At 39.7% G+C, this 26,742-nt stretch overlaps 1 long non-coding RNA gene and 1 pseudogene across 3 annotated transcripts; one reads left to right on the forward strand and one right to left on the reverse strand.

Annotated features, from left to right (window-relative positions):
- Window positions 1–26,669, forward strand: LOC110739739 (annotated as a pseudogene).
- On the reverse strand, window positions 1,449–4,838 carry LOC110739740. Of its 3 annotated transcripts, XR_002514890.1 has the most exons (4): window positions 4,539–4,838; window positions 4,000–4,161; window positions 2,461–2,578; window positions 1,449–2,372 (listed from the first exon to the last, which is right to left on the reverse strand). It is a non-coding gene; the product is annotated as an uncharacterized LOC110739740 (long non-coding RNA). The 3 variants fall into 3 exon arrangements; XR_002514889.1 differs by lacking the exon at window positions 2,461–2,578; XR_002514888.1 differs by having other exon boundaries at window positions 2,461–4,161.
- Window positions 26,670–26,742: the final 73 nt, after the last annotated feature.

Raw genomic sequence — 26,742 nt, forward strand, 5'->3', positions numbered from 1 at the left:
ACACTTTGAAAATAAAATGTCTATCAACCCTTTTGATCTCTTCATTTTCTTCTATCTTTTTCTCTTCATTTCCTCTTTCATATACTTCCTATTCCTCACATCCAAACCACCATCATTCTCAACAAAACATTCTAATACTACCATATCACATGGTCCTCCTTCTTACCCTATTATTGGCTGCCTTATCTCCTTTTACAAAAACAGGAAGAGGCTCTTAAACTGGTACACCGACCTCCTCTCCGAGTCACCGACACAAACAATTGTAGTGAGCCGGCTCGGAGAACGTAAGGTGATCGTAACAGCTAACCCGAAAAACGTTGAATACATTCTTAAAACAAACTTCCCTAACTTTCCAAAGGGTCAGTCGTTTACCGAAGTTTTAGGAGATCTTCTAGGTTATGGTATATTTAATGTTGATGGCGAATTATGGGCGAATTATGGGCGAATCAAAGGAAGTTAGCGAGCCACGAATTTACAACGAAATCGTTACGAGAATTTGTTGTAAAAATTTTAGAAGACGAAGTTGACGGTCGACTTATTCCATTGCTTCAACTTGCTGCTCATGAAAATAGAATCATTGATTTGCAGGTAAATTGTTATGTTTAATTAGTTGTTAATTATCCATGTTGATTACTTATATAACATATGTCATGTTATCATAGTTCTTTCCTTTTATTTTAAATAGGATTATTTTCATTTTACCACCCTTCAAATCACCCCTTTTTACACTAGTACATAACTAATCTTAAGTAACACCCAAAAAGTGTTACATAAAGTGGTAAAAGTGTTATTATAGACAATAGGTAACACTTTAGTGGGTGATACATCCGCCCATGTTACCTAAGGTCTTATGTAACACTTGGGTAACGTATCGTAACACTTTTAAAAGTGTTACTATAAACCCTCTTATGTAACACTTTTTAATAGTATAAGTATCATTTTTAAAGTGTTACTTTTTATTTCTTACGTAACACTTATGTATCTTTAGTAACACTTTTAATCATATAGTTACACTATCTGACATTGTGTAGCACTTTTACGAACTAATATAACACCTTGTTGATTATTAGGTAACACTTTTCAATCATCTTTTGACATATAGTATCACTATATTCGACATTATGTATCACTTTTTGCAAAGTAAGGTAGCACCTTGTTAATTTATTGGTAACATTTATTATTATTCACTAGTAGAAAGTGTAATGGGCACTAGTTCAAAACCGGCTTAGGGTTTCGGTTTTGAACCGGTGCCTTTTTGGGGGTTGCCCATGACAGAGGTTTTGGCCACCGGTTCAAGGGCCAAAATGGTGCCCTTAATGTCAATAAAGGGCACAAGTTCTTCCCTTGAACTGGTGCCCTTTATGCCCAGAAAAGAAAAAAAAAGTAATATTGATAGACAAACCATTATATATACATATATAAAACATAGATAATATTATTAATAAATGCTTGTAATATTACAATTACAACAAATAAATAAAAAATTACAATGTGCAAAACAATAACAGCTCGAAAACAGAACATCAGCAGCTCGGAAACAGAACAGCAGCAACTCGGAAGCTGAACATCAGCAGCACATAAGCCGACCAACAGCAACAGGCAACACCAGCAGCAGTAGCATCAAGCAAGCATCAAAACCTAAGGACATATACTTGCTATGAAGAAGTGGGCAAGAATTTACTTCTCTCTGCATTAATTCAGCTATAAGGAAACAGCTTAATACAACAGCTTATAAGTTGGAAGAATAGACAATATTACAGCTTATAACAACCCTTTCCTCTGATCATTCTAAAGTTTGGATCTGAATAACGCGAAGAAAAAAAAAATCTCTTCTTAAAAATAAACTTGTGGTACTGTTTGTGCCTTCAATAGAAACAGAGTGAGATGATACTTGCTACACATGTTCACTAGAAGTGTAGACTTCATGAGTGGTTCTTAAGGTATATGTTTTCATATGCAAGCTACTTAATGACTTATAAAACAAGTAAAAAGATATGCCAATGATAACTGACATGTGTGCTGTGCTAATAACTGTCATCAAATTGAATGTTGAATAGCATACTTAGACATACAACTAGGTCATTATCATGGGCGAGCATAACTTCATTTATAAATACACACCAGAAACAAGGGAGAGTATTAGAACCAAGTCCTAGTCTGAAGTTCATTATGAGATGTTAAATTTACAATTTACCAGGCTTATAGTCAATAATCACAGAGAGAAGAATGCAGTGTACCTTGAAACTGCTGCGGACTATATATTGAATTGTCAATCCCTTGAGCATGATAGATGATGCAATACTAGCAACTATCTGAATTGTTCTGGACTTGATCGAACATTGTTCAATATTCAGAGTTCAGACTATAAAGTCCTACATAGTAAGACCAAGAGAATTGATTTGAGTATTTCATGGAATTACTGAAACCAAATCAGAACATATAAAAAAAGAAAATTTTCACCTTTGCAGTTATACAATATGATGGACAGGTAAATTCCACAAGCATCACTCAAACGGTTTGCTGATATGTTTAGAACCTCTAATCGACTAAAAAGCACGGGGCACTCACATCACAAAATCTGAGAATACAAAAGAGAACGATATATAGAAAAATCAAATGTAAACTAAAAAGAAAAGACACTAGTACATAATTAACCTCAAGTAACACCCAATTGAAGGTTAGTGTGAATTTTGTAGGATGCTTTGAAACTCATTTAAATTTCTTCTTTGAAATTTTTAATGTCCACGATCAATTTTTTTTAATCTAATTGTGAAACAACACAATTTAGATTACCAAGTACTCCCATGGACATTATTGATTCATTTAAAAGTGCTAAAATTTTGTTGTCTTCTATTTTAAAGTTATTTTATTTACCAGTCACTTATCTGCTGTTCCTATTCATTGTTGTAAGATTCAGGCTCTCTATAGTTCTTATAATTCAAGTCCTTCATAGAAATAATTCATTTTGGGATCTATTGTATCTTGCTTATTGGATTCTGAAAATGGCTTGGAAAGGAGAAAACAAGCAGTTCAGTTCCAAGGAAATTGCTGAAAAATTCTGAAATTCAGGTGTGATAAAGATCCTTACATACAATGTGTGGTTCAGAGTAAACTTAGACGTGCATAAGAGGATGCAAGCTATCGCTGAGCTTATTCAGCTACACTCTCCTGATGTTATCTATTTTCAAGTTTCTTTTTGTGGTTTTACAAATTTCATGAGATAACTGCTATTTATTTCTATGATATCTAGCATATGTAACTTGTTTGTCTTTGGCTTTTTAGTAGGTCACTCCCAATATCTATGACATTTTTCAAAAGTCTATGTGGTGGAAGAAATATCAGTGTTCTGTCACCTCTCAAAGAGCATCCTATGAGATGTACTAATGCATTCAGATGATTAATCTCAATTCCCCTTAAAGACCTCTTCACTACGAAACATTTTCACTTGAAAACAGTTTCACTTGACTTAGCTTGTTCTAATTATATTCTAAAAAAGAAATTGCATTTAGATCAGAGAATTCTACACGAATTGCATCAAAACAGTCTAACATTACAGTTGTCATGGTCAACTTCACTACTTGTATCCAACCAAAAACAACATCAGTTAAAAAAAAAAAAAAAAAAAAAAAAAATCCAAAATTGAATTTGAACCCAACAATATGTCCAACCATATTTATCTAATAATTTTAATTAAAACTTTGACCAATTGTCTCCCAAAATTCTCACTAATTTAAAATCAAGATCACCCACATAGAGGGGGTGTGATGAATGACTTTCAAAATTTATTGATCAGAATAAACAAAAAATCATACTTCGTATAATTAGAAAGAATAAATCAATATAATATGATTGAAATTCAGGTTTCAATAAAATAAATCTTTAAATATCAGAGATAAAGGTACTGAAATAAATCAGAGGAGTTGGAGGTGAGCTATTGAAGAACTCCTTGGTTGATTAAAAAGAACTGATAATGAGACTAAAAGGCTGGTTCATTTCTACCTCAAATGCGGACAACTCTGCTCCACCCATGGTTATGTCTGCCATTGACAAACCTTTTTTAAAAACCTATAAGAATTCCCTTAAGATGTTGGTTGATTTCTGATCGAAATGCGAGCATCTCTACCTCGATCACCAGGCCCATTGCTATATATGGCCGCCACACTGACAAAACAATAAAAACCCAAGAAGTTTCGCCTTAGAGAAGAAATAAATGTATAAGAGAAATAAATTACTACAATTTGGAATTAATTAACTCAATCAAATGCCTATTTAAAACAACTATTTTCATCAAAACCATCATATACCCAAGAATAGAACAACAATTCACAAAATTGTAATAGAAAGAAGAAAATTTGAAGAAAAAGGGTGAAAGTCAAGTAATAGCGGAAATCAGAATGAATAACAAAACACTAATCGATAATCAAAATTACTTAATCTTTAAAAACCCTAAAATTTTACCCCTTGCATTGAATAAGCACCAAAAACACCCTAGATTGAAAATATTGACAATGCGAAATCAAATATCAAAGAAAACTCACAGCTTTCTATTGTTAAAAGTGGCGTGCTTTCTGCAGTTGACGCCGCTCTTTTGTTGGTCCATCTCGTCGGTGCTATTGACTGTGACGCGGGTCCTCCACCTGCTCCGTCCTCTTCCTTCGCAGCTTGTTTTGCCTCACCTTAGAGGAGAGAGAAGAAGACATTAAGTAAAAAGGGAAAACTGAAACCAAAACAGAGAAAAAAGAAAAAGAACGGACAAAAATGTCATTTGTTACTAGGGGTGATATAGAAATAAGGTTAGTGACTTAGTGTTAGCATATTTTTCAAAAAAAAAAAAAAAAAAAAAAGTTTAGTGTTACCCTAAAATGTTACCTATTTCAAAAGTGTTACTTTATAATGTTACTTATGATAAAAGTGTTACATTGAGTGTTACATTCTAAAAAAAATGTTACCAAAGTGTTACTTATAAATCTAATAATTTTGCATTTCAAAAAGTGTTACTAAAACGTGTTACATAAACTCAATTATGTACTAGTGTTATTTAGAAATTCTATGGTAGTCATCCACGACTGTTTTTGTTATACTAATTTTATATTGATTGATTTTTATTAATTTTTATGTCAAAATTAATTATAAATGTTTTTCTTATTTTTAAAATTTATATTTTTATTTTTATATATTTTCATAATTAATTTATGAATTATTTTCTAGTTTCAATAATATAAAAAGTGAATTTTGTAAATTAGTTACGATAATTATAAAAAAAAAAATTCAAAAACTATTTCAAATTTAATAAATGATTTTTAATTAATTTTGACATTAAAAAATCAAAATTAACTAATAAAAAATTAGTATACTGATAGTCATTTTCAGAATAACTACCATAAAATCATATGTTTTTTTTTATTTAACATCCTTTAACTTTATTTAAAAATATCATACATAAAATTACATTTCACCACCTTTTACCTTGATGCCGATTAACTTTCCGGCTGTGAGGTCCGTATAATGACTATTTTGACCATTTCAAAGTCTTTTTCTCCTACATTGACTACTTCTATTCTATTTATTTCAACAAAAACGTAACATGCATTTGGATGAATAAGACGAGCATTAAGCATTAAATTTTAATAATACTCCCTCCATTTTCTGATGTTAGTCTCATTTACACACTACTAGAAATAGGCCAATTACCGACGGACTGTTTTCGATGGACACATATTTCCGTCGGAAATTTCTGACGAATTTTAACAATCCGTCTAAAATCCGTCGGAAATTTCCAACGGAAATAAAAATCCGTCCCTTAATTATATAAAAAAAACCAACCCTCCCCTTAATCTCTGATCTTTTCTCTCTCTCTCCTCTCCTCTTTCCTCTCCTCTTCCCCCTTCTCTCTCCTCCCTCCTTCTCTCTCCTCCGTCCTCTCTTTCTCTCTCTTCTCCTTCTCCTTCCTTCATTTCTCTTCTCCTTCTCAGTTCTCCTCTCTCCTCCGCCCTCTCTTTCTCTCTCTTCTCCTTCTCCTTCCTTCATTTCTCTTCTCCTTCTTAGTTCTCCTCTCTTCTCCTTCTCCTTCTCACACCAACACCACCACCGCCGCTGCGCAATCAACACCACCACCATGAGTTTTGTTTTGATTATTTTGAAGGTTTTTTAGGCCAAATTCGACCATTAAAAGCCTAGATCTATGTTAAATTGTTTTGGTGGTGAAATTCGAAACCCATTTCAATTCAACGTATGTTTTATGTTTTAATTTTTCGCTTTTCTGAGTTTTTTTTCTTTGTTTTTTTAAAAAAATTTGGGTTTTGAGTTGTTGTGTGTGCGTGTGTGATGTGTGGGCTGGTGGTGGGTGGCGATTTGTGAATTTTTGGGTGGTTTCGTGGTTTCTGGCGTGGGTTAGGGTGATTAGGGTTTTGGTGGTTTCGTGGGTTTGGTGGCGTGGGTCTGGGTGGTGGTTGTGGGTGGCCGTTTGTTCTAGATCTGGGTGTTTTGGGTTTTTTTTGGGTGATTTCGGGTGGTTTCGGGTATTTTTGGGTGGTTTCGGGTTTCTGGGTGGTCTGGTTGGGTTTGGTGGCGTGGGTTAGGGTTAGTTAGGGTTTTGGTGGTTTCGTGGGTTTGGTGGCGTGGGTCTGGGTGGTGGTTGTGGGTGGCCGTTCTAGATCTGGGTGGTTTCGGGTTGTTTCTGGGAAGGTTAAGGTGGTGGGTTCAGGTTAGGTGGGTCTGGTGGATGGGTTCTAGTTAAGCTGGTGGCGTGGGCTGGTGGTGAGGGTGGTGGGAGGCGTTTTTTTTTTTAAAGCAGTTTTTGACGGAATTTCCGTCGGAAATTATCGGCGGATTTGTATTCCATCGGAACTTTCAGACGAAGTTTCCGGTGCCGGAATTCCTCTTCCGATGAAAAAATTCCGTCGGAAAAGGTCGTTTTTCCTACAAGGGTTTTCCGACAACCGGTTCCGACGGAAATTCCGTCGGAAACGGGTTTTCCTACGGAATTCAGGATGATTCCGACGGAAAATGACCTGTTTTCTAGTAGTGACAGTTTTTTGACTATAAAAAATTAGAGGAAATCTTCTAAATTTCTCTCTATATATAAGAACAAACATAGTCACATGAGATCTAGTTTTATTCATCTCAATTAGTATATTATTAATATCTAATTGTTATAATTTTTTCTAGTGTGAGATTAAAGATATTTGCGATTAAAGATTTGCATCGATATACGTAAATAAGATTAACATTAAAATATGAAGGGAGTAGTAATTTATACTCCCTCCGTTCCTAAATATAGGGACCATTTGACTGACTTTTCACAGAATCCAATACGTGTCTTAAAACATCTATATGTATATTTATTTTCATACACGTAAAAATTATAAAAACTTGATATTAATAAAATATACAATGTGACGAATCCAGCTAGATCCTACATGAACATATAATCTTCTATAAATTAACGGAAATTTATGGTCAAAGTTTTCAAGGGAACTATATTTAGGGACGGAGGAAGTACAAAGTATTAGTTAGACTACTTCGTTATTTAGGGATTCAAAGAGTGGGGGTGTTGAATTTTATGGTCAAATGTGGTGTGTTTTACGAAAAGGTCAAATAATGTTGTATAATGCACATATTTTATAGGATGATAAACATAGCCCTAAGGGCTATGAATAAGGAGCCAAAAGTGGTAATATTTGATAAAATCAAGCATTTATTACATTGATTTGCGCGTGAATTTGTCATGAATTTACAAATTATTTCCATTTTAGGAAATATAATAATGGCTTAAACATAGCCCTTAGGGCTATGTATAACGTTACCCTATTTTATATAACATTATTTGACCGCTCCGTGTTTTTTTTTTTTTTAAATTGAAACATTTTGACATTTAGTACTATTTATTTAATTCACTTTGACTAATGTTAATGTTTTTTAGCTAAGAAAAAGTATAATCTTGTTGCTATTTGTTGGAATCATCTTAATAAATATTTTATTAATATTCAATTGTTATAATATTTACTTATCGATAATTAAAGATGTTATTGGTTAAAATTTTGCATTGAACATACATGCCTAAGAGTTCACTTAGAAAAGGGAAGGAGTGTACGGAGTACCTTTTTATAAATGATAAGTATTTTATACTACATAGTAATAGTAAAAAAAATATATATGTGATTTTAAGAGTTGTATCGTATATATTATATTTTTACTTTTATCGAATAAAAAATAGCTATTGTAAACTTAAATATTTGTTGTTTAACTTTTAAGTCATGGGTATTAAGGTTGTGATCAGATCTGATAAGTTCTATTATAGGTGGGTTATCTACGTTCAATTTACAACTTAAAAAGGTCTAATAATAAGGTTGAAGTTTTACTCCGTAATAAATTCGGATAAGATAAGGTAATTAAAAATAAATGTTATTTTATTTTTTTGATACAAAAATTTATTCAAAAATAAAATGTCATACGACATCCACAAATAGATCTAACAAATGCATGATAAATAAATAAAATAAAAAATCCTTTCAGCAAAGCTATGATCGTTGTTGCAAATCCTACATTCTTCATACAATAATACCATTTTTCATATCGTTATGATTTGCAATCTTTTTCGATGAGGTCTATTGATCTGTTGTAATTGTGAAGAACATGCTTGCTCGATTCAAACGTTTGTAATAAAAAGATTAACTTCTTTTTCAATCTCGCATATATTTTTACCCGTGAAACAACTTGTACAATACCAAACAACTGAACTTGAACAAGACCCAACACAATGACACTTACTACACCTGAAGAATGTAGTTTAATTAATATTAATAATGATAAATAAAAAAATAAAGGATCGGTTAAGGGTTGAAAATAGCCAAATTTCCAAAGAAATTTAATTATTTTCGGTCTAAAAAACACTAATTTTAAGAAACCTTAGAGACAGAAAAAGGAAAGAGAATAAGGGAAGACTAAATATATAAACTTGATAATTGAAAGTAATTAATAATTACTATCTTTCAAATAAGTTTAAATTAGATAAGATATGTTCAAATAAATGAAAATCAAGTGAATAGAATGCATCCTAACATGTAGATTATTATTTATATATTAAGGTGGCAGATATTTGTAGGATATAATGATATTAAATTTGAGTTAGTGCAATCAATATCAAGCACACTTAGGACTTTTTCTCCTCACCTTATAATAATAATTAAATTAAATTCAGTTAAATAATTTAATTTAGTAAAAATAAGTTTAGTTCTTTCTTTCAAAAAAGTTTAGTTCAGAAAATATAATTTATTTTCAATAAAAATAAGTTTTAATTGGTAAAAATTGATAACTTTAATAAACAAATATAATAGATAATCAAAAAACAGAACGCTTTGTCAAAGTGGTGTTAAAAAATAAATTAATTGCGAAAATAGTATTTACTAGAAAACATTTCTCAAACTAGTGTCCATGTAGGATTGGAAAATAACCCAAACCTATAATTTATTATTGCTTTGTGTTAAAAGTCTAAATAAAAAATAATTTGGAGAGATGTTATATAGACCCGAGTGAATCGTACACTCATGAGTATTTTGTTCTCATTTTGATGATTGTTTCTTTTAATCATTTCATGAAGAGCGAAAAATAAAGGAAAATTTAACAAGAACAAACCAACTTTTGTCCCGTTCTCCCAAAATGAATCAACTTTTAAATCTGCCCAAAATAAACACAAGTTTGTATTTTTTTTTCTCCCGTAGTGAACCTAGCAGGTCACTTGACCTGTTATAGTAGGTTGCAATCCACGTGTCACGTTCTCATTAGTTAATTTTTTTTAATTTTTCAAATTCTGATAGTTAAAAAAAAATTATTTTTATTTTTAAAATCTAATAATTAAAAAAAAAAAAACACCCTCCCTTCCGATCAATGCCAGCCCCCGCTCCCCACCAGCCACCCCCTCCCTTGCCGACGACCGGCAGCCGGCGCCTGGCGCCCAACCCATTCCCACGGGACCGTCGACCTCACCGCCTTTCCCTTTCCCCCACCCACGGCAGCCCAGCCTTCCCCTTTCCCCATTTCTACTGCCCCCGACACCACCCAAAGCGAGAAAACCACAAGAGTAAGAGCAATAGGAGAGAGAAAACACAACTAGAGGAAACGACAACATCAACAAAGAGAGAAAAACGCCTGATTAAAAAGAAGATTGAAGAAGAAGAAAAGAAGAAGAAGAAGAAGAAGAAGAAGAAGAAGAAGAAGAAGAAGAAGAAAGTGCAACCCTACGCAATTTCTGGTGCTTCCTCTGCCTTAACCACCTGATGCGGTGGTGCCCTGCTCGCTGCTACTATTGTTGTGCTGCTCTGCTTTTCCAATTCTTCCAATTCTCACTCCAAACTTCCTCATCGTATCACGCAGGTTTCTAGGTTTAATGATGTTTTCTCTTACTGGTATAAATGTATAATCCCCTTCCTTTTTCCTGAATTTTACAAAACATTGAATTGAATTTATTTATTTTAGTATGAGCAAGGTCGAGGTTAAATTTGTTTGAATTGAATCAGCCGGCGCCGGGAAGTGAGTTTGGCGCCGGCCGCCGGTAGGAGGAGGGAGGGAGGAGGGGTTGGCAGTGGGTGAGGATGGTTTAAGTTATTTTTTTTAATTTTATTTTGTTAATCTAAAAAAATAATTAAAGAAAAATAAAAAAATGACTGGATCTTCCGGTCACTGGTCATTTGGGTTTACTAGGAGAGAAAAAAACACGAACTTAGATTTATTTTGGGCAGATTTAAAGGTTGGTGCATTTTGGGAGAACGGAGCAAAGGTTGGTCTGCTGTTGTTAAATTTTTCAAAAATAACCTTGGGTTAGTTGGGTGTACGGTGCACCCGGGTGTATATAAAAAATTTTAGGAGTCTCAAAATTAGTCCTCTCAGGTTCACTTCACCATTGTTCCAGACATTGATGTTAGACGCAACATCGGCAAGGAAGCATAGTCAATCTATGATATCACTATCGCTCCATCTGTCCTATTCAGGTATGTTTTCCTTCTTTTCTAACTGAAATTTCTATGAGCTTACATGACAAGAAGATTAGAACTTTGACTAAACAATGTAAATTAGTACTGTAAAATTTAACCTAAAAATGAAATTGTTTCGGGGTTTTCTGATGTCCTGCGGGAGAGTTACAATTCCGAGACTGGAACCGGACGCCTGTACCTGCAAAATAACGGAGACTCCTGAGAGCTCCGCCTCCAACGGTCAAGTTAGTACCTGATTAGGGAGTAATTAATACGGAAATTAAAGTAATAAGATCTCTCTAGGTGAGAGTGTTTAATGTAGGTAATCTGCTTTGTTAGCGAGATTAGCCGGTTATTAGTGTTCCGTAATGTTTCTGTTCTGTTCTGTTCTTCAGGTGAGATTAGTTGCTTGATCAATTGCTCTCTCAATTGCTTGATCCCTTTAATGAGGATTAATTAAGTATTTATAGTCTTGAGAAGCGTGCCACTCTCTAGGTTTAGGGTAAACCTAGGGCTGACCGGGCCTCTAGACAGGATTGGGCCTTGTTGGCCGGTTTTCCCATTTGGCATGGGTGGACACGTGGCGTGCCTCGATTGGTCCGTAGAGGACGTATCTGTGATTGACACGTGGCAGGCTCCTATTGGCCTACGTGAAGGACACGTGGCGGAACCTGGTTGGTCCACTTGTCAGACGGTGATTGGTGGATAAAAATCCCCTAATCATTTGCCCCTCACAGGTGGCACGTGACTGGTCACGTGTCGCCTGTGACAGGTGTCGCACGGTGACAGGCGACGGCCTGCTACAGGTGTCACCTTGCAAACGGCTGAGAGATTTTCCCGCCCAAATTTTGAATTTGGAAGCGACCCTTCGCCTTCTCACTTTGCCTATATAAGGAAGTGCTGACTTCGGTCATTTTCACATTTGAGAACTTTGCGAGAACATTCGGACCCCTGAACTTGCTCTGACATTTCGGACCTTTTCTGCCTACCGCCTGTTCTGACAAGCCGACTGCACCGGATTTCCTGAACCTCATCAACCATCACTCGTTCAGGTAACTCAGTTCTCTTACTCTTAATTTTCTTTTTATTTTTTGAAATGGCACCACGGAAGCACACGACACGACCTAAGTTAGTGATCAGCCGGTCACCGGGGACGGCTGAATCTAGGACTAGGAGTGTCGCCTGCCCTTTTCTGGACCCATCTTTGCCCTTTATACAAAGTCCGACTGTATCTGTGTCTATGCAGAACGTGATGGCCAGAACGAAAAAGACTGCTATGATCTCAAACTCAGACGGCTCCTCCCAAAGGGTGCTCATTAGTGAAACATCTGACCAGGCGCCAGATGTAGAAGTGAAACGAGGCGGCTGCCAAGCCGACAGTTCTGAGAGAGGGGTCAAGGTGGTCCCTTCCCATTTTACCGTTGATATGTCTAATTTTCCTCCTACTCCTTCTAAGGGAGAGGAGGCGGGCCCCTCTGGGAGAGGGGAGGAGTCGTCCTCTTCGGACTCGTCAGAGGACGAGTCCGAGTCCAGCTCTTCTGGCCACAGTTCTCCAGGCTCAGAAGAAAGAAACAGCCGCCTACAAGAGGCGAGACTTTCTCATGCAGTTGAGAAGGGGGACAATTAGGCGGAGCCGTCCGCCTCTTACAGAGAGGAAAACGCCCCCTACTACTGCATGGTACCCCGGGGCCGGATCGCAACCATGCAAGACAAAGTGGAGAGCTTTATTGCTAACCACAGAATGGGCCCGGAATTTTTACTGTTCGTGCCGGATCCAGAAGACACTGTCGTCTGGCCGGCTGGTACCAGCTATGATGACGGCTGCTTTGGCTGCTATGTGGCGGCCATCAAAGCTGGACTGCGCTTCCCATTACATCCGGTTGTTCAGCGGATTTTAGATGGGTATGATTTGGGGTTATGGCAGTTAGCCCCCAACTCTTGGGTAAACGTACTCGGCTATGTGGCCGGGTGCGAAATGTACGGGGTGGAGCCAAGCTTTGAGGCTTTCGCCCACATGAACTATCTCAGCCGGACCCCTAAGTCGGGAGGTACCGGCTGGTATCAATTAACAAGCCATAGGGGTTACCTCATGACGAGAGGTAAGGCGAACAAATGGAAGGATTGGCAAAACACCTTCCTTATCATCGAGGGTTCAGACACGGAGCTGAACCAACGCTTTAACAAGTGGAATAGGGATCCGCCTCTTCTCGCAGGCGGCCGCAGCATGCCACCTGTTCCCCCAAAGGCTAAAAAAGAGATCCTAGACAAAGGACTCTTCAGGGGTACGAGAGCAAGTACCCCTAAACTGCGTCCCGAGCTTCAAGTGGCTCTATGACGAGTACTTTTTGGCCGCCTGTGGCCTCAGCAGTCGGTGCTCTAGAGGTAGTCGGCCTGTAAAATACTCTGTTTTTTCACGCTTTGTTTACTTGGGATTTTACTAACTTTGCTGTTCATTTTTTGCAGCTGACGCCATGAGTAAAATAACAGCATCCAAGACTGCGGCGGCCATGTTGCGGGCCTCTCTCATGCAACAGTCTTGTACCGACTCCCCCAACAAGGGGGCACCCTTGGTAGGCTTCGAAAACTCTTCCTCTTTTAGGAGTTGTCTTATGCATATACTAACTCTTTTTATTTTCAGTCGGGCACTCCAAGAGCTTCTTCCTCGCAACAGCCGGACCCCAAGGCCCGGAGGACGACTGTTGCAAGCTCTCCTGGGTCTTCCAGGAAAACAGTGGCGGCTGAGAAGCAGCCGGCCACTTCTTCTAAAACCCCGGCGGGGCCGCCTAGAAGTATGGACAATTACTTGTAAAAACTTTTACACTTGCTTCCTTCTTGACTAGGTCTAACTTGCTTTTTTACGCTTGATGCAGCCGGCCCTCAGGGGCTTGACTTGGTTGAGGTAGCCAAGTCCATGATCAAAGTAGTTCCTCCATCTGAAAGGGAGGCGGTCAGGGGTGCCGGCACCCTTGACCTTGATGGGATTGCAGGGGTCCTTGCTGAGGTATACTTTTTTGAGTATTTGAATTCCAGGACGCCTGTTATCTTTTTTGGAAACTGACGCCTGTTTTCTTTTTGTACCTAGGCCCTGCCCGAGTTAACAGCCTTCGCAAGCCGCTTGATCGGAAAAACAAAGAGGTAAAGGCTGCAAAAGCTATGGCCGCCTCCAACTGTGATAAGGTAATGTTTCAAATTGCCCAAAATGAAGTACTGACCATTGATATTCTTTATTATCAGGCGCAGGCTACCGCCGCTGTTCGGTCTCAGTTAGAGGCGGCCCAGAAGAAGAATGACGAGCTGGAGGCGACCATCACAAATCTTAAGGCCGAGCTGAAACCTCTTCGCCAAAAAATGCACTCTTACGAAGCCATGGAGAAATCCTTGGCCAACGTAAAAGAACGCATGGTGAGCCAAGAGAAGAGTCTTACCCAAGAGCTCTCGGAAAAGGCCGAGCAAGAGAAGAAAGAGCTCGTCCGGGAGATGGTGGAAGACTCCGCTCAAATCCAGCGCATGACCTGGGGCCGCCTGTTCCCCAATGCCGACTTTGCCTCATGGGAAAGAACGTACCGCCAGTGTTCGGAAACATATAATCAAGAGATCCTGGCGGCTGCTGAAGAAGAGGCGTTGGGAGATGCGTTGGAGGAGGAGGAAGAGCCGGTTGTGGCGCTTGTGCCACTTGGGGGTAAGGCATCAAAAGAGGATGCAGCTGAAGCCGAGTCCAGCAAGAAGAGTGCTGACCAGGCGGCAACTGCTAATACTGAACTGCCCCCTTCTTAAGCTTAATGTATCTTTTCCACGGCCTGCGTGCCGTTTGCTTTGTATTTACCCGGCCAGGGGGCCGGGGCTTTGAATATTTTGCTGGTCTTTAATGACCGGCTTATTTTTAATCAAATTTTTGTTTTGATTCAAATTTGTCTAAGTATTCCATATCTAATATCCCATTGTTCACTAGACCGACTGTTGTACATGGCCGAACGTTGCAGACAGGTACAAATAGTAAGTACGCCGCCTATGCCCCTGGACGGCTGGTTGTCTGTTTCCAGGATAGACGATCAGTCGGCCATTTATTCAATCGGTATTCGAACTATTTATTCAATCGGTCTGACCAAGTAAATAGTATTACCTAGTCGCCAAGGAATTAAGTAAGTAGGATAACAAGCGGCGGGTACCGGTTGTATCCCTTTATTGCCAATGTTGGCTTTTAACTCGTAATTTGTTAACCTAGCAAGAGTAGTGGTTGAGAGTCCCTGTTTGTTAAAAACAGGCGGACGACTCATACCTTTTAGGCTCCATACTAAGTTTGAGTGACTATTAAGTTAACATAGGAGTTACTTAGTCTTCGTCACACTCTAGATTGAATAGTAGAGGTACCAGGCGGCGGAGGCCGGCTGATCCTCTTGATTTGCCAATGTTTGTTGGCTATTAACTCAATAGGTTACCTATTAGGAATAGGGGTTTGAGTGCCCTTGTTTGTTAGAAACAGGCGGACGACTCAAACCTTTTAGGTTCCATACCAAATTTGAGGGAGTGACAATGAGTTAACGTTGGAGTTACTCAGTCGCCGTCACTTTTGTTTGAGAAGTAGAGGTACCAGGCGGCGTAGGCCGGCTAGACCCCTTGATTCGCCAATGTTTGTTGGCTATTAACTCAATAGGTACCCCCTGCATTTATCCCAAGTAATACAGGCGGTCATCTGACTCAGATGTCAACTGCTACCACTGGTTTGGTTAGTGATAGAGTTATCCTTGTCTCAAAGACGGCTACGTGGTTGCCCTTGGGGACAGTCGTATAGGTGCCGTGTAATTAGTTTATAGAACAATGTTCCACCCAAAAGGGAGCTGCTCTCTGCGACGAATTTCATCCGGAGGGATGCCGTCGGACGCCTGCTATGATGTTGGGACAGGTCGTATTAGTTTTGTAGATTTGATCAGTTGGCTTGGCGCCTGGTCTGATCATTCGGCCGGTGGCCTTGGTAAGTTCTTGGTGAACGTAGGTGCTAAGTAAAAGAAGGGTAGCCGCCTGTTAGGCACAGGGTCGGCCAGGCCCTAATCTTTTTAGCTAAGTATTGTGAGTAAAATACTCAATGGAGAGTAGCCGACTGTAAAGGTACAGACGGCATGCCCCTCTGAAGATAGAGTGAAAAAATCAATGGAGAGTAGCCGACTGTAAAGGTACAGACGGCATGCCCCTCTGAAGATAGAGTGAAAAACTCAATGGAGAGTAGCCAACTGTAAAGGTACAGACGGCATGCCCCTCGTAGTACAAAATTGAATAGTAAGTGCAAACTTTTATTAAGTAGCTCTTTACTTTACATCATTCAGAAGAAATATTTTTTAAGGTTATCTACATTCCAAGTTCGAGGCAACGGTTGTCCGTCTGGTGTTTCCAGACGGTAGGTACCGTCCCTGACTTCCTCATAGATTCGGTAGGGTCCTTCCCAGTTGGGAGTTAGTTTGCCAGACTCATTAGCCCTACCAACTGCTTCCATTTTTCTAAGTACAAAGTCCCCTACTTTGAGTGGACGCCTGTGTACTTTTTTGTTGTATGATCTAGTCATTCTCAGGCGATAGATCTCATGGCGCAAAACAGCATTGCCCCTCTTTTCAGGAAGTGAGTCTAATGCCAGGCGCATGGCATCCCAGTTTGCCTCTTCATCATATAGCATTACTCGAAGAGTCGGCTCGTAGTGTTCTATTGGAAGAACAGCTTCCGCACCATAAGTTAGGAGGAATGGAGTTTCTCCAGTCGCCCCTTTTTCAGTCGTCCTAATGGCCCAGAGAACATGTGTTAGTTCATCCGCCCATAGGCCGCCTGCTCGTTCAATCTTTTTCTTGAGACCGTCTGAGATGATTTTATTAAAGGCTTCTACCTGGCCGTTTGCTTGTGGACGGCCGACAGATGCAAAGTAGTGTGCAATTCCTTGGTCTCCCAACCAGCTTTTGAGAACAGGCGTCTCAAATTGGGGACCATTATCAAAAACCATAGACATGGGAACCCCGAACCGAGTGATGACGTTTTTCCAAATGAATGAAATTATATCTTTCGTCTTGATTCCCTTTACAGCCTCCGCCTCTACCCATTTAGTGAAGTAGTAAACGACAACAAGTATGTACCTTCTGCCGCCTGTAGCAGGCGTATATGGACCCAGAATGTCCATGCCCCACTTAGCAAACGGTAGTGGGCTGTGAATGGTAGTGAGGTCAGTAGCCGGACGGTGAATTAGTTTGCCAAACCTTTGGCACTTGTCACATTTTTTCACCATCTCCATTGCATCTGCTTCCAAAGTAGGCCAAAAGTAGCCATGCCGCCTTGCCCTTTGAGCAAGCATCCTTCTACCTATATGAGAAGCACAGTAACCAGAGTGAAGATCATCTAGTATCTCTCGTCCCTTTTCAGGAGTAACACACTTTAAGAAGGGTTGAAGGTACCCCCTCTTGTGAAGTTCTCCCTTAATCATTTCAAAACAGGTGGCTCGTTTTTTCAGTGCTGCCGCCTGTTGAGGATCATCCGGCAGTGTACCGTTTGTCAGATATGCCCTGATTGAATCCATCCAGGTTGAGCTTCTGTCTAGGATTCCAATAGGGTTTTCCTCGATGCTTCTCTTCTCCATTACTTCCCAAAAAACAGTTCGAGGAGTATCGGAGGAGGCGGATGATGCTAATTTTGACAGTGCATCCGCCTGGTTGTTTTCTGATCTCGGCACTTGGATCAGATGGAAATCCTCAAGGGAGCCGACTGCTTGTCGGACCGCCTGTAAATACTTGATCATGGCCGGATGGGTTGCTTCGTATTCGCCATTGTACTGACTCACTATCAATTGTGAATCAGAACAGGCGTCTATTTTTCTTGCCCCTGCCGCCTTGCACATGCGGATCCCGGCTAGTAAAGCTTCATATTCTGCCTCATTGTTTGAAGCCTGAAAACTGAAGCGTAGAGCATACTCGAACCTGTCGCCCTCTGGAGATTGACATACGACGCCTGCTCCACAACCATTTGAAGTAGAGCTTCCGTCCACATATACCTTCCATACTTGGTCTGGAACTTGAGAGTCAGGAGGACGAGTCATCTCTACAATAAAGTCAGCAAAGGCTTGCCCCTTCACTGCTTTTCTAGGCTCGAAAGTAACTTCGAGGCTCTGTATTTCTATGGCCCATTTGATCATTCGTCCTGACGACTCCATGATGGTAAGGGGCCGCTTGATTGGTTGGTCTGTATACACGACGACTGCATGTGCCAAAAAGTAGGGCTTCAATTTTTTAACAGCCATGAAGAGTGCAAGACCAAATTTCTCCACTAGGGGATACCTCAACTCGGCATTTTTCAGTACGTGACTGACAAAGTAGACCGGGTGCTGACAGTCGTCCCTTTCAGCAAGGAGAACAGCGCTTAACGCATGATCAGAGACGGCCAGGTACATGTAGAGATCCTCTTTGGGCAAAGGGCTGACCAGCCTCGGCAAGGAATGCAAGTGAACTTTTAATTTCTGGAAGGCGGCCTCAGCATCCGGCCCCCATTCAAACCTTGCCTTTTTCTTTATTGCTTGGAAAAAGTATAGGCATTTGTCGCCTGATCGGCTTAGAAATCTTCCCAAGGCCGCCAGACAACCTGTTAACTTCTGAACCTCTCGGATGGTACGAGGCGACTGCATGTCGATGACCGCCTGCACCTTCTCAGGGTTCGCTTCTATTCCTCTCTGATTGATAAGGAATCCGAGAAATTTCCCAGACTCAACTCCAAATACACATTTCTTGGGATTGAGCATGACATGGTGCCGCCTGAGTGTGGCGAAAGTTTCTCGGAGGTCCGTCAGATGATCTTTCTGAAGTTTAGTCTTGACAATCATATCATCAATATATGCCTCGACGTTTCTCCCAATCTGATCAAAGAACACAGTGTTTATCATTCGTTGGAAGGTAGCCGGGGCATTCTTAAGACCAAACGGCATGACCGTGTAACAGTATAACCCCTGATCAGTGACGAAGGCCGTCTTCTCCTGATCTTTCTTCCATAAGGGAATTTGATGGAAACCAGAATAGGCGTCCATGAAACTCATCAAGGCATGGCCGGCTGTTGAGTCGACCAGATTATCAATTTTAGGCAGAGGGTAACTGTCTTTGGGGCACGCCTTGTTTAAGTCTGTGTAGTCTACACACATTCGCCAGGTGCCATTCGGCTTTTTAACAAGTACCACATTTGCAACCCAGTCTGGGAAGTAACATTGCCGAATGAACCCTGCATCAAGTAATTTTTTAACTTCGGCGACTGCCGCCTGACTTCTTTCTTCGCCATGGTTCCGCTTCTTTTGCCGTACCGGCTTCTTTTTCGGATCCACAGCGAGTTTATGTACTGCCAGATCAGGACTAATGCCTGGCATTTCATGGACTTCAAATGCAAAGATGTCCTTGTATTCTTTCAATAGGTTGTGAAAGTCGTCACCAAGGTTTCTCAGAGCAGTCGTCCCAACTTTGACTGTTCGGTCAGGACGTGAGTCGTCTAAGATCAGGTCCGCATGCTCACCAGCCGGCTGAGGGCGGAACTCATCCGGCCGCTCCTCTGCCAATGATTGCTATTTTCTTGCTTTTCTTGCGGACTCTGTCTGGGACGCCTTTCTCTTTTTGTCGCCTGTTTCTTGAACAGGCGCACTCTCCTTGACATTGTCAAGGTCTGTTTTTTCTCCACTTGACCTAGTGGCCATAACAGTGGGCTTGACATCCGAGAGATAGCACTCTCGGGCCGTCCTCTGATCTCCCCTTAGGGAGCCGACTGTTCCATTATCCCTCTCAAACTTGAGCAACATAAGAGACGGGATTATAACAGCCTTGGATTTATTCAGGGTTGGTCGACCCAGAATCATGTTGTAGGCCGAGAGTTCCTCTACTACTAGGAACCGGACTACCATGTGTCGTCCTTCCCCTTTTTTGCCCAGGCGAATGGGTAAATCTACTCGTCCCAGTGGGTGGACGACTCCTCCTCCAAACCCTATTAAAGGGTGGGAGGCCGGATGTATGCAGTCCGTCTGATATTTCAGTTTTGACAGACATTTGCTGCTGATGAGATCTGAGGAGCTCCCGGTATCTATGAGGATTCGGCCAACTCTCTGGTTGGCCACTTTACATTCAATAACGAGAGGGTCGTCATGCGGCCCCCTTACCCCTCCTAGATCCTCTTCAGTGATGACAATCTCAGGAAATGTATATTTGGACGGCCGTTCTTGGTGAACGGAATTTACATCTAACCGCCTTATATTATCTTTGTTGCCCCTAATAGTGGGACCGCCTCCTGAGAAGCCGCCTGCAATGGTGTAGACGACTGCATCATCTGTATCGGAACTGTCGGCCTGTTGATTCTTTTTGGCCGACTGCTTTTTTGAGGAAGAGTTCCCCGTAGATTTCTTGACATAAGTGTCAAGATCACCTTGCTCAGCCAAGCGGTCTAGGTACCGCATGAGACTGATGCAGTCATTGGTGTGATGACCAACGTCATCATGATAAGCACAGATTTTATCTTGGTTCCGGTTGTTTGCAGAACCCTTCATGGGGACTGGCTTCTCAATTGAGAACCGTCCCTTTATTTCTTTTAGGATAAACTGGTTATCCTTGTTAAACACATACTTTGGGGAGTATGGTTTGAATTCTTTTTTCTTTTTCTGGGCCGGCTGTTTAGAGGAATCAGCCGCCCAGACCTCTTTTCTTTTCTCATCTTTGTTAGACGACTGTTTCTGTCGTCCTTCTCGTTTGTCGAACCTTTTCCCGTCCGACTGTTTTATCGTACACAGATCAGTCGCCTGTATATAAGCTTCTGCTTCAATCAAGGCCTCTTGAAGAGTCGCCACCCTTTTTCGAACTAAATCAAATTTGAAGGTAGACCCGTCTTTGAGACCTCTAAAAAAGTCAGTATAAGCTACCTCATCCGGTAACCCTTGAATCTGTATTCTCATCAGGTTGAACCGCCTGATGTAAGAACGAAGCCCCTCCTTCTCGCCCTGCTGAATTGTTCCCAAATCAAGGGTCGTTTTCTTCGCAGGGATGTTCATGGCGAAGTTGGAGGCAAATAAGTAAGCAAGCGTCCTGAAGCTGTTTACACAACCAGTCGGCAGGTTGCCGAACCATTGCTGTGCGATTCCCTTGAGAGTCGCTGGGAAACACTTGCACCAAGTGGGATCATCCAACCCTTGAAGGTACATCAGGTTGGTGAATGCCATCAGATGGTCTTCTGGGTTAGTAGTGCCGTCATAGGCGCCTACTAGTACATTTTTTACTTTGGCCGGCTGAGCGGCTTCAGTAATTTCCTTGGAGAAGGTCGACGGCTATTCACCAAGTCTAAGCAACCGTAGCTGCCAGTCCATAGGTTGGACGTTTTTTGCTGCAGGTCCACCAAATGGAGGTGGCTGCATAAAATACTGTTGTTGCGGCACAAATGGTAAGTTTGGTACCGCCTGGGCACTATGAAAGCCGGACTGACGGGAGGTGCCGCCTGACTGACTCTCATGGTTCGACTGAGTATGCCTCATCGAGGCATTTCGCAAACTGTCTTGAAAATTTGAAGTAGAAGCCGACTCTGACAATCGGTCACTCTTCTTCTGCTCTAGCAGTAGCCGAGCATCTGTGAATGTTTGCTTTGACCCGTCCGCCTGAATATGACGAACCGGTTTCCTTTTTCCTGTAGGATAACGGAATTTTGTGAAATCAAGGGCAGGTGGCTCCCGCTTCCTAGATTTAGGATGAGGAGTCGCCTCTCGCCCTTGAACTGGCTTCCTCTTCTGTGAAGTGGAAGGTTTCTTGGCCGACTGCTCCTTGACTGAAGCAGGCGGCTTCTTGTTGATCAACTCTTGGATCTCTCCCTTGAAGTCCCTCATGAAGGTCATGAGTTCGTTCCTTGTGATGGGAGCAGATCCATCAGTCGGCTGTTGCCGAGCAGGCGGTGCGCCTGCTGGCTCGCTTCCTGTTTGAAGATGCTCCCGTTCCCTCCTTTCGGTATGACGGGTACGTCGGGCCCTTAGGGTCCCGTCTGGAGCTGTATGAGTTTCAACTTCAAATTAACTTTCGGTGTCATGGTCCGACTGAACTTGAGGGTCGTTTAGGGGACGCCTCTCTTCAGGAGTCGGTACAGACTTGGATGCCATCTCTGAAGTACTCTCCCCACAGACGGCGCCAAATGTTTCGGGGTTTTCTGATGTCCTGCGGGAGAGTTACAATTCCGAGACTGGAACCGGACGCCTGTACCTGCAAAATAACGGAGACTCCTGAGAGCTCCGCCTCCAACGGTCAAGTTAGTACCTGATTAGGGAGTAATTAATACGGAAATTAAAGTAATAAGATCTCTCTAGGTGAGAGTGTTTAATGTAGGTAATCTGCTTTGTTAGCGAGATTAGCCGGTTATTAGTGTTCCGTAATGTTTCTGTTCTGTTCCGTTCTTCAGGTGAGATTAGTTGCTTGATCAATTGCTCTCTCAATTGCTTGATCCCTTTAATGAGGATTAATTAAGTATTTATAGTCTTGAGAAGCGTGCCACTCTCTAGGTTTAGGGTAAACCTAGGGCTGACCGGGCCTCTAGACAGGATTGGGCCTTGTTGGCCGGTTTTCCCATTTGGCATGGGTGGACACGTGGCGTGCCTCGATTGGTCCGTAGAGGACGTATCTGTGATTGACACGTGGCAGGCTCCTATTGGCCTACGTGAAGGACACGTGGCGGAACCTGGTTGGTCCACTTGTCAGACGGTGATTGGTGGATAAAAATCCCCAAATCAGAAATTATTCTTATATGTTGCCCAATTATACTCATATAAGGTTGGTTAATTAGATTTTGCAAGTGGAACTTGTTAGACATGCACCACTTACACTTACACTTGCACTTAGACACAGAGTCATAATACCCATTATACAAATGCATGTATCAAATATACAAAAATGCTAGACATTTTTAAACATGTATAATATTTCGTATTCATAATCCATATGGTTGGTTAGTGATTATTGTATCCATTTTTACTACAATATTAAAATACAGAAGCATCAATTATTAAGACTCAAGGCTACAGAGATCAAGATATTGTAAGCGTTAATGATAAAGAATTTGATGCATACGTTAATACATATTTATTAGGATTTTATTAGAAATAGTCATCTCTTCAATGATTTTTCTAGCCATTAAGTTATAACTCCTAGCTTCGTATTTTCCAATCCTACATGAACACTATTTTGAGAAATATTTTCAAGTGAACACTATTTTCGTAATTTATTTGTTTTTAACACCAATTTGGCAAATCGTTCCAAAAAACAAAAACAAAAAAAGAAGAAGTTATAATTATTAAAATAATTAAGGAAAATTTGTCAAGAATAATATGACCTTGTACGGGTCTTCTAAAAATAAAATAATATTTTGATTATTTTGGAATAAAACGACTTTTGGCATGCATCTGCTCAAAATAGAATAAAATATCGTTTACCTGTTAAACAGGTTAAACCGGACATGTGTCTTGTTGTGAATTGTTTGGATTTTTTATTTATGTTTAAAATTTTAATTTTCTTTTTAAAAAAATTATTTTAATTATTAAAAAACTTACTTTTAAAAATTAAAATAAAATTCCCCTCCTCTCCAAAATCCCATCCCGTTCAACATGCACTCCTATTTAGCCTCCTCCTCGCAGCGCCACCCAGCCCACTCCCCCTCTCCCTTTTGCTTCTACTTTCCTTTAAAACCACCATATTCCCACACCGCAACCACCCTCTATCAGCCACACCTTTTCCTCCGCAGTTCCGCCCCTAGATTTGGTTTCGAGGGTGGCTTCAAGGGGTAAGGGTGGTTTTCGAGGGGATTTCGGGTGAGTTTGTTGTTTTTAGGGTGTATGTTGACGGGGATTACTCAGGTGGTTGTGAGAAGTGGGGATGAGGGGCGGGGTTTCATCGTTTAGTGCAGGGTTTGGACGGTGCAGTGGGTGCGCGAAGGGATTTGAGTCATGTTTGGAGGGGTTCGAGTCAGTGTGCGGTGGGGTCGTGGTTAGTGGGGTTGGCGTTAGTTTGGGTTGGGGGTTAGCTGGTGATAAGGTGGTGGTTATGGAGGCCTTAGCTTGGAATAGACTGAAGAACTGTAGGAGGAGGTGATGGAAGAGAAGAGGAGGAGAGAGAAAGAGGGTTTATTTTTTTAAGAAAAATTTACAAAAATATATTTCTAAAATAGAAAAATATAAAATTAAAATTAAAATTAAAATTCATGATCAATCACAATGTGACACGTGTCACATTTAACCTATCAAATAGGTTATCATCCGGTTACATTCTATTTTTGGAAGAATTGTGAAAGCTCGTATTATTCTTGACAATTTTTCCAATAATTTAAGTCTAATAACAAATAATTTCAGTTCAAAAAAATTAATTTTATTTCAATTAAAATCATATTAGTTTAACAAAAATAACATAAAGAGAACGTAGCTTTAATGTAATAGACTAACCACTAGACAAAAACTAATGACAATCTCGCAACATATACTCCATCAACATTATTGGAAAATAACATACAATAAGAAATTTGGATATCCGATTACATTTGGTGGGATTGTAAGCAATGTTTTAGATTTCAATATCATTGTCAAATTAGATTAAGCAAAAATTTGTACAACTCGTTATCATCAAATACATTTCTCACAAATTCCATAATAATAATAATAATAATAATAATAATAATGATAATAATAATAATAATAATAATAATAATAATAATAAAATAAAAGTCATACTTTTCACAATAAAAAAAGATGTAGACCTTTTGATTATCATTTATTTTGGGCGTTTGTTGGAAGTATATTACAAAAATAGAAAGTTGTAACTTGTAAGGCCTTTAATATTATATATCTTTGGCATATTGCAAGCTAAGTATTATTTATATGATTATTTCATGTGTGAATTGTGTTCGGGGAAGGAACTTTGATTAAATGATTTATAGAGGTTTTACTTAGTTATCTATCCAATCACACTATTCACTAACTAATCAGTGACAAAATGAAACTTAGATATGTTTAACAACGATGTCTGAAAAGAAAGTAAAATTGATAAATGAAACGACATTAATAAGGCTGGAATTAAAGTACTTAAGAAAATTTTCTTAATAAAAAAAGTACTCTAGAAAAATAAGTTAAAAACTTGTTTTGGGATGGAAATTAAGTAGTGAATCAATTTAGGTCATTTTCTTTCGCTCATATATTATTTAAGGTACTTGTCAAACAATTCAAATAATGTTTTAAGGTGTTGAATATTTTCAATCTTACCCACCTTATCATTTTGGAAGAGGGGTTTTTTTTTGTTTTTAATGAGATTTGAGGTATTTGAGATGTCATAGTCTAGATATTTGGTTAATTAGATTTGTTACGGACCCTATCTCCTTCCTTTCATCTTTAGTTGTTAAATCAACATTTCCCTTATTCGTCACCAACCAAAAATTATTATATGTACTTTCTTCAAAAAAAAAAAAAAAAAAATAATAATAATAATAATAAAAAATTATATGTACTTTAGATTAATTTTATGATATTATTTACAAGTTGATATTACCAATATTTTTAGCAATATCTTCTCAGATTTTTAATTTTTTTTTTATCCTTTATTTAAGCATAAGTTGCATTAAAATCTCAACAAATGCAATTATATTTGCTATCAATGCTAGCTTCTTAACCTTCGTTTACTTACAGGAAGTACTAAAAAGATTCACGTATGATTCAATATGTAAAGTCTCCTTAGGGATTGATCCAAACTGTCTAGACCTCTCAATTCCCACCCCGCCAATCGTTACCGCCTTTGAAAGCGCGGCCGAGATCTCGGCAAAGCGAGGTGCTAGCCCAATCAATGTCATATGGAAGCTCAAGCGAATTCTTAACCTTGGCTCCGAGCAGCAACTCAAGCAATCCATCAACATACTTCATAATCATGTTAGTGATATCATTTGTACTAAGAAAGAGTCACTTGCTAATTCAAAAGAATCAGAAAATCATGACCTCCTCTCCCGCTTTCTCTTGCCGGTTACGACGGCGATCTAGCTAGGGATATGGTGATCAGCTTTATTATGGCCGGTCGTGATACAACTGCGGCTGCAATGACATGGCTTTTTTGGCTTTTATCATCGGTGGACCCTGCTGCTCGGGAGAGTATTAGGGCTGAATTGGCAAGTGGGATAAACTCGAGTTTGGGCCCACTAAGGTATGAGATATTAAAGAAAGAATTAAGATATTTGCATGCTTGCATATGTGAGGCAATGAGGTTGTATCCTCCGGTTGTATGGGACTCAAAGCAAGCCATAAACAATGATGTTTTACCAGACGGCACTAGAGTAAGAAAAGAAGACCGTGTTACATATTTTCCTTATGGTATGGGGAGAATGGAGACAATCTGGGGGAAAGATTATATAAAGTTTAAGCCGGAAAGTTGGTTTGAAAGTCAGTCTAATGAAAAATCACTTTCAGACGATGAGAACGATAAAAATAATCATGCAAGAAAGTTAAAGATGGTAAATCACTACGAATTTCCGGTCTTTTAAGCCGGACCTAGGGTATGTCTTGGGAAAGAAATGGCATTTATTCAAATGAAGTATGTCATAGCCTCTATCATAAATCGTTTTACTTTTGAGCCGGTTAATTATGAACCTCCAATATTTGTGCCCCTTCTAACTTCCCAAATGGCTGGGGGCTTGAAAGTGAGGGTCAAGGAAATAATAAATTAAGTAATTTAGGGAATTGTCGAATGATGCACATGCAAACCCATTATTGTAATTTTTATTTGTTTTCCTTTTTTCT

This window comes from Chenopodium quinoa, unplaced genomic scaffold (assembly GCF_001683475.1).
Source record: "Chenopodium quinoa cultivar QQ74 unplaced genomic scaffold, ASM168347v1, whole genome shotgun sequence".
Lineage (NCBI taxonomy): Eukaryota > Viridiplantae > Streptophyta > Magnoliopsida > Caryophyllales > Amaranthaceae > Chenopodium > Chenopodium quinoa.